Below are 9,273 nucleotides of genomic sequence, written 5' to 3' on the forward strand. Positions count from 1 at the left end.
ATATTTGGTCCCCAAAATGGAAATGTGCATGTTTTAATTACTATAAACAAGTGAACCATTACTATGATATAATACAGTATAAACCATTTCTATAAACAAGTGAACTTCATCTGTAGGCAAACTTGGTAAATCAGTCTCTGTATTGCCTGCTGTAGTAGCAGGCATATGATTACAGAAAGTTTCAACAGTCTAGAGTTAAATAATTTTGGACTTGAATTTCTGAGTTGGGCAGAATCTTAATGCTTCATTTAAATTCTACTATTCATCAGTTGTTTAAAACTAATCCGGTGTATATAGAATCTGTCCTTCATAATCAGAGCTTCACCATGACACCAATGGTTTTCTTATTGGTGATAAATTCCAGTTTGGAATGTCTTTAATAGCTGAACTGCCCATTATTATACTCAATTACCCAGATAATAGCTGCTTGCTGTTCCAATGAGTCCTATTGAAAGCAATATACATATTTCACAGATTCTTGTCCTGTATTGGGTCACGTAGGAACTTAACCATTTATCCCATGTCTCTCCCAAGTCCTTAGATATTCAGGTGTCCTAGAAAATGTCTCTTAAGTAAAACCCCAAAGGTCACATCAATTATGCATTGTTATCGCATAAAAATACCACAGGAACTTGCTTCTTTCTGCTCTTCCAGTGAGGGGCTAAGGCAGTTTACAGCTATCCAGTAGTCTGTGAAGCAATTAGAGCTTTTAATCCCTCTTACTCTGATGTGATGCTCTATTACAGCTCTGCGTCCCTGCCACAAAACCGTATCAATGTACTTTCAGGACTTCTAACAAAGGATCTGTTCTCCCATGCATTCATAACAAATGTGACTTTTCTAGTAATTCAGTATCAGGATGAATATTAATGGAAGAGTATATGGGAAAGTTTGAGAGAGGGAAGGGAATAGAAATGATATTAAATTATAATATTAAAAATAAAAATAGATGAAAGATGAACTTAGAATATCCATTCTTTACAAATTGGTGGTAGGCTTGTAAAAATGGTGTCAATATATCTCCTTTTATCTTACAAATTGGACTTCCACTCAAATATGGCAAAGCAAAGAACCATTTAAAACAAAATCAAATTTATTTGTCTTGTAACTGATAAGGAGAATGTGGTGGTTTGAATGATGATGGCTTCCATAGGATCATTCATTTGAACGCTACGTCTACATTTTGTAGAACTGTTTTGCAATATTTAGTACGGTCTTATTAGAGAGGATGTGTCACTGAGGGCAGGCCTTAAGGTTTCAAAACCTCATACACTTCCTAGTTGGATCTTTAGGTCTTATGGTCATAGATCAAGATGTAAAGTCTCAGATACTTAGTGCCACGTCTGCTTGATGCTGTGCTCACCATGATGATATTCATGTACTCTAACTCTCTGCAAGAATGGCCACAATTTAAAATCTTTTATATGGTGCCTTGTTCATGGTGTTTTATCACAGCAATAGAAGAGCAACTAACAGGAAATTTTGAAAATAATAAAATAAATTAACTTCAGTAGAAATGCTTTCAAATCTATACAATAACCTGTATGCTATGTGCATGATGTTAAACATGCTTGCTTTAATTTTTCATTTTTAATAAGATGCTTCAGTCATTTTTATATTTTACACATAGCTGCATCCTAAATCAATTAGTTATAGGTATTCTATATTTCATCAAGTTTTAAAATTCCTTGCCTTGTGAGAGAAAATTTTTACATTGCTTTATTACACACTAGATTTACAAATATGAACAAGTAGTTTCTAAAAGGTAGAGATGATCAGGACCAGGAATGTAGATTGCAGACACACTGGACAGTGCTGAACTATTTACAGATATTCCATTTGTTCTCTTTCCCACTGCCATTTACATGAATAAGAGATAAAAGTCTAATCCAGTCACATATAATGACTTTACCCTGTAAGGCCACATTTAAGGACGGGAACACATTAATAATTCCTTGCTCTGGAAACTGATATTGCTTTTGAAGTTCCTCTGCATCTGTGTAGTTTGACATCCCCTTTTTCCTTTTCTTCAATACCAAAAGCTGGTCTCTCTCCATAACCGTCTTCCCCCATTCAGCAGTCCCAGGAGATACCATTCTCGTGGCATAAAAACAGTAGAAAAGAATAAGTGAATGGTCAAGTTAGCTGTCTTCTCTTTCAGGCTTTATAGAGTTCTAACATTTTTGATAGAGTATTTGACCTCTTTAAGTTTGCTCAGATGAATTACTTTCCATCATCTGCTATCTTAACAAAGAAGCATAAAGTTAGATGTTCAAGTTTTGTTAATGTTTGTCATTTTTGTTTTGGGGGATCTCCCTGGTACTGACAGTTGAGATCTAAAACACATGCATTCAAGGCAAAAACTCTACTAAAGAGGTATATTCTTAGTTCATTTTAAGATATGGTGCCTCATATTTCAGAAGTTTTCCTTTAACATGTGAAGTTCTTGCTTCAGCTTTTTGGGTGGCTCATTTAACATGAGGGAGCCATCTGTAGGGAAATTTTAATACAGCAAAATGTCTGCTCTGGCAAGGGAACACATCAAATAATTTCTAGGTCTATGTGATGCAGCTGGAATGAAGACATGCTGTATACCTTTATCCTTCTGACTGTCATACAGACACACCATTAGGGCCTCCGTACATACCTTTGATCTCAAAAAATGTAGGTAAAGCTACGTTGTAGAAGGAAGCAGCCATGTTTGCGTGGAAAATCTATTTGAGTAGCAGAAAAAGTGACAGACCAGAGAAAGGTTTGAAAGAATGAATCAGAGCTAGGATACCCCCAACTCTCACAAGAACAGATAGAAAGTGAGGCTACTTAAGAGCAGTGCAAGGAGAGAGTTGAGTAGAGTTCAAAAGAGTTTGGTGCAGATCAGTTGAATGGAGCTTGAGTTAGGCTGCATGCAGTTGAGTTCAGTTGACATTCAGTTTATGAAGTCAGTGCAGTTAGTGCAGTTAGGCTCCTGGAATTCAGAGGCAGATTTCTAAGCAGAGCAATTCAGTGAGAAGCCAGGAGAAGTTAATCTGAATCAGTCAGCTTGGAAAGGAGTTTTGAGCCAGAACAGCTGGGTCCAACCTGACAGCCAGATTAAAACTAGAAAGAGTGAGCTTATTCAACAGTAAATCTTGGAGGCTGCAAACAGTCTAGGACGAGGTTAGCAGACAGAGCCTGGAAGCTGACGCCTACAATATCTTGGCTTGGAGATGATTATATTATATAGAATCTAGAAGCTTCCAGGTCTAGGTCAAGGGATAGTTAGATAGAAACATTCTGGATGCAGCCCAAGCTGCTGTGTATTCACTACTACTACTACTACTACTACTACTACTACTACTACTACTACTACTACCACCACTACACTACTACTACTACTACTACTACTACTACTACTACTACCACCACTACACTACTACTACTACTACTACTACTACTACTACTACCACCACTACACTACTACTACTACTACTACTACTACTAATACTACCACTACACTACTACTACTACTACTACTACTACCACTACTACATTTGAGACATAGTCAAGAGTAAAATACTGAAATACTGGTTGCATATAAGGAAGTAGCAGCTGGGTACAGGAGTGCTCACTTGTAGCCTTCGATATTTGGGAGGATATCAAAACAGGCTGCTTGACCACAGGTATTGGAACGCAGTGTGGTCAGCCAGCAAAACCCTCTCTCACTAAAGGGAAGAAAGTAATGATGAATTGCTGTTATGTTGTAATTACAAACTTAACTGTTAATAACACCATAATTGTAACATGTTGACATTTCACAATATGTCTTGAACAAATATTTCTTATTAAATTCACAGTAATTTATTTTATAGCTAAAGATAATAGCAGCAGCAAATAACCTTTTTTCAAAAATCTAAAATCATAGATCTTTCTGTGTTTGATTTTAAAAAGTATTTGAATTGATGGTGAAAATTTAAATTCAGCTGTTTACCGTTTACAAGGGACATACGTAAGTCCAAATAGGATAAAAATTGATATCTTAAATTTTTATCTTAATGAGAAAAAATATATATAGATCTGAAAGATATATAACTATTAAAATCAAAATAAAATCAAAACAAATGAAAGGAGCAAGAATTGTAGTATTTTGATTAAATTGCAATTCACAATAAAGACATTGTTGTGACAGACCCCAGAATTAGAGCAACTGCAGTGCTCTAAATCAATATTCCTATGTAAGGGGTTCCAAAAAAAACAAAATTTAAAAACCAACAACTAGTAATGTGACTGTATAATAACAGGAGCTTAAATGTTTAGGGCATTCTTCAAACAAACACACATACATATTCATGACACCCTGAAAATTTGCAGTAAATTTCAAATAACAAAAGTTTGAGATAAATTTGACAAGTATGCAGATATATTCATATGTAAAAGCAAAATCAAGTGCATGTTTTCATGAGATGTAGCAAGTTATTTTCATATACTGCAATGATAAGAGAAGTAAACCTAAGCACTGCGTTTTCTATAATAGAAAGAAAGTAATGTATATGGAAGCTAGTCATGGCAGCTCACGTCTGTAATCCTAACTCTCAGTAGACTGTCATGAGTTTTATGTCAGCTTGGACCATTTAATGAGTTCCACTTCAGTCTGAGGTCCAAAGTAGTAACTCTGTCTTAAAAAAATAGATAGGCATATGGATAGACAGACAGATAAGCAAACAGAGAGGGAAATAGATGGACAGACTAGGAATGTGTTCAAAGATCAAAGCTACATTAAAAGTATTTTGAAGTGAGGCTCCAAAGATGAAGGTTGGTGGTAGAAACTTCCAAACATGTGCAAGGGCTCGAGAAATGCAGAAAAAATATGATTCTTTTCTTTGAAAATAGATTAAGTATCAACCAGAAAGGCAGAACATTTAAAAATTATTTTAGGAATTAAGTGCTACAGGCGAAAACTAAAGTCCATTATTTAGGGAGAGAAAAGGAAATACTTATAAAATAAGTAAATAGAAAAATCTTAGTTATCAAAGCAAATATAATCAAGTAAAAACAGACCTTTTTTTTCAATTTCTATTTAGACATTAAAAAATACCACAAATAATATTATCAGAAGTCAGAAAAAGTCACTATAAAAATACCTTTTCAGTTCCCAGGACTATATCTTATGTTATTAAAATCATAACATATCTATTATATAATACCTTATAGGTACACAAAACACTTATAAACACTTGCATAATAAATTCATAGCTAGCCATTCAAGAATGTATACCTACATAAATTATAATTTATGCAGTTGAGTGCTCATGAAAGAAAATGTATTATGTTAAATAAATATTATGTCTCCTATTTCAGTATTGTGATCAATTAATATTATTTTTCCCATTTCATTTTTTAAGAATGAAATACTTTGTGTGTGTTAAGGCTTCTAATAGGGAGAAAATTCTAATAGTTCCATGATCATAACAAAATATGACCGAAACTTAAGAAAGAAGGGCAAATTTTTATGTATATGTCCAAACATAGCCAATATGAACAACCTCATTTATATAAAATAGGGTGCTAACAGGCCTAATTAAGATATTAAGAGATCATTGTGTTGAAATGAGATTTCTTCTAAGGATTCAAATACGATTCAGTACTAGGTCCACGGTCTATGAAGGACCTTGGGATTCTAGAGCCTTGTCTTAGTGCTACATTGACCATACATCTGACCTTGAATGAATGAGTTCACCTTGTGCCTTGAGCTTCCTCAAGAGATCTTAAAGAATTATGCATAAATGGTGACATGTTTTATAGTATAATGGACATGATCCTTACTACCATCTTTTAGTATTTAATTTCTAATCCGGGAGATATCATTGTTATGTTTTTCATTTTTTCCTTGCAGGACAGAAATCTTTATAATCACTCCATTATTTTGCTTTGTGTGGTTTGGATTAGACCTCTGAGAAAAGAAGTAAAGAAATGAGAGAGACCATGTGCATAACATAAGAAGAAATGTGTTCCTTTCTGTGGATCGAGGAGGAAAGCTTTTCCTTGAGGGGATGATCATCGGGGACCATGACAAAGGCTTTTCTGGGAAATCTGAGGCTCTGGACTTCTTGTCTTTGGTTTATGACACATGGATCTGGTTGTGTTTTCTTTTGTGGTAGAAAAATTTTGCCAGCTACTTTTGTGGCAGCTCATGACAAAGGTGGAAATAAATGGTACCCATTCTATTATCTAAAATTTTGTCATGGGTATGGTAATTGGATCACCCCACTGATTTTAAGGGATGCTGTTTATTAAAGAAATATGACAAGGTGGGATCAGAGATGACCTAGAAAATGTCATTCTTAGGTCTACCAGACACATGGTTGTTGTGCAGTTGGCTCTTTTCACTTCAAAACACAAATATCAAAGCCAATGTTTCATCCTTATTGTCTAGAATATCTTTGCTTCGATATTTACTTTGAAGCACGAAATGAGGATCAAATTATCCTTTTGATTATTATAAACAGTTGTGCAAAGAAAAAGGTCACTAGAGTCTGGACCCCTCCCCCCAATACCTCAAACCCACCAAGGCCCGAGTAGTCTTTAAATCCTATGGTATGATATGTAACCTGATCCAGTAACAAAAAAAAATCCCAGACTTTGATTCATTACTGCCATGCTTACCGCTACATCACTGCTCACCAGCAGTAAGATCCCACCGTCATGTAAAGCTCCACGATAGTCACAGAAAGACAGGGGCCAGGGCTTTGCAAGTCTCTGCTAATGAACAAAACTGACCAGGAAGTGGGGAAATACAACCTCATAAATCTCTGCCCACCACCTAACAGCCGTCTGCAGTTTAAACCACCACACCACTCACTTTGTATGATGCATGGACTCTACCACAGTGGTTCTGGTGCTAAATGTCTCAAAATGAAAAGCTACCTAAATGTGACCTTTTTGGGGGGAGGAGTCACTGAAAATGATGGAACCTCTGCAAATATCAAGATTTTTATTTGTAAAAAGACTGTTTTCTGAAGCCTGGGATGCTTATATTCTGAAAAGGAAATTCATTAAAAAATTACTTCAAAAATTAGCATTCTTTCACAAAGTTAAAAATCATATATGGGGCTAGGGGAAATGGCTCAGTGCTTGAGTTCTAGTTGCCCTGAATTCAAACCTACACCTTTGTCTATAATTCAACTCCCAAGGGCTCTGAGACTCTCTTCTGGTCTCCACAGTTATCAAGTATGCACATGTTACATAAATATACATTCAGACAAAGCAGCCATGTACATAAAACAACATTAAAATGATAAAGTAACATTAGCTCAAATGATATTATTGCATATATTTGTATAGTTTAATTAGCTTTTTAATTGAACATGTGTCTAGTGCCATATTTAAAACAAAACAAAAATGTGTTATTTTAAAATTTGCACTTTTTCAGTTTTAAAATTTCCTGCAAGGTTTTAAATCAATATTCTATGATTAAAATTTTGGAATTGATAGTACCTTCTTTAGATTCTTCTTAATATGGGAAGGAAGACAATGTTCTTTTCAATGTTCTCTAGAGGAAGAGGTCATGTCCAGATAACTTGTTTAAGTGGGATATACGCTCAGTTTCAATTTATTTTATACTGAAATATGTAAATGTCTCAACCCAAATATTTTTACAAGCATTGCCTCTTTTCCAACTATTTACACTATCTTACTTCAATGATTTTTTTTACAAAAACACTTATCAAATAAATCACTTCTATTTATAATTTCCCTACAAGTTCACCAAATTTAAAAGCAAAAATATTGTAGATTTTGTTACTTTTTCATAACAGTATACAAACTACAAATGTATCCAATTCAATGATTTCTTCCTGTGACTCATTTGTTTGTAGTTTCAAAACCAAATTATCTACACTCTCTGTAGCCTATATTGCAGTTTAGTTTGTTCAGCTCATTTGTGTGTATCTTTCTATTTTCCAGAAACTTTAACAATTGTAACGAAAAAAAACCTAGAAGTTATTGCATTATCTAATCATTTATTGAACAGTACATTTACAAATCTTCATTTGGTGTTGATCAAAACATTACTAAAGTTTGGCTACTTCACGAAAATTTACATATTTTGGAATGACAATAAAAGTGAAGAGCAAGGACCAGAACCTGAGGTTGCCATAGGCGTGTGCTGGGTGTGGCAGATCAAAGCAAAGCTTAGGTGTTGGTCCTTGCCTTCCACTTGCTTGAGAAGAAGGTTTCTCTTCTCAATGTTGTTCACAGCTGCATGCCAGGCTAGCTGGTCAACAAGCTCTGGCACATTTTCTTTCCATCTCAAGGTAGGAGCATTGTGGACACACTCCATTACCCTTGAGTTTTACATGGGTTCTAGGGACATGGTGAGCTATCACTCTAACCTTAAATTTGCTTCTTAATGTCATAGTAGCTTTATCATAAAACCATGTAATTCCAAACACATAAATATAAAATATTGATGAAGTCTAGGAACCCTCTCATTTCTAGAGTTCAGCTCATCATGACTTCTTTTGATGAAATTATACATTTTCACATATCATTTTGTGTTGTGAATGATAAATGTCCTCCTCAGGCTCATAGACTTCAACACTGGGTCTTTAGGTCCCGTGTCATTTGGAAAGGTTATGGGACCTTTTGGGAAATTGAGGCTTGATGGAGAAACTATGGAGGTAGATTTTGGGAGATTTATAGCCTTGCTCACTTTGTGTTTTCTCTGTTTCCTATGTGCAGTAGAATATGACCAGCCAGTTCCCTGTTCCTGCTGTAAGCTTGTATGCCTTACCAGCCATTACAGATGTTAGTTCTCTAGAACCTTAAACCAGAATAAAATCTTCTTTGAGTTGCTTTTGACCAGGGTGTTTTATTACAGCTATAGCAAAGCAACTAACACGTATCACTCCCCATTCCTAGCATGTTGTTCCTCTATAGATTCTTTTGATGAGAATGCCATTAACCATGGTAATAGTCCACAGGATATCTCTTCAAATTATTCCCATAAAAATAAATTCATCATTATTAACCCTTAACATTTCCAATGGTCTCTGATGCTTCACTTTCAGTTAATTAGGTTTAAAACTCACTTTGATTCCTACTGCAGCCTGGGGAAGAGGGAAGAGGGAAGAGGGAAGAGGGAAGAGGGAAGAGGGAAGAGGGAAGAGGGAAGAGGGAAGAGGGAAGAGGGAAGAGGGAAGAGGGAAGAGGAAACATTGGAATTAGAGGGAAGAGTGACTAGGAAACATTGGAATTAGCTGGTTTTTCAGTTTGAAGCATTTGCTGATGTCAGCTCCG

Source organism: Rattus norvegicus, chromosome 1 (assembly GCF_036323735.1).
Source record: "Rattus norvegicus strain BN/NHsdMcwi chromosome 1, GRCr8, whole genome shotgun sequence".
In the NCBI taxonomy this organism is placed as follows: domain Eukaryota; kingdom Metazoa; phylum Chordata; class Mammalia; order Rodentia; family Muridae; genus Rattus; species Rattus norvegicus.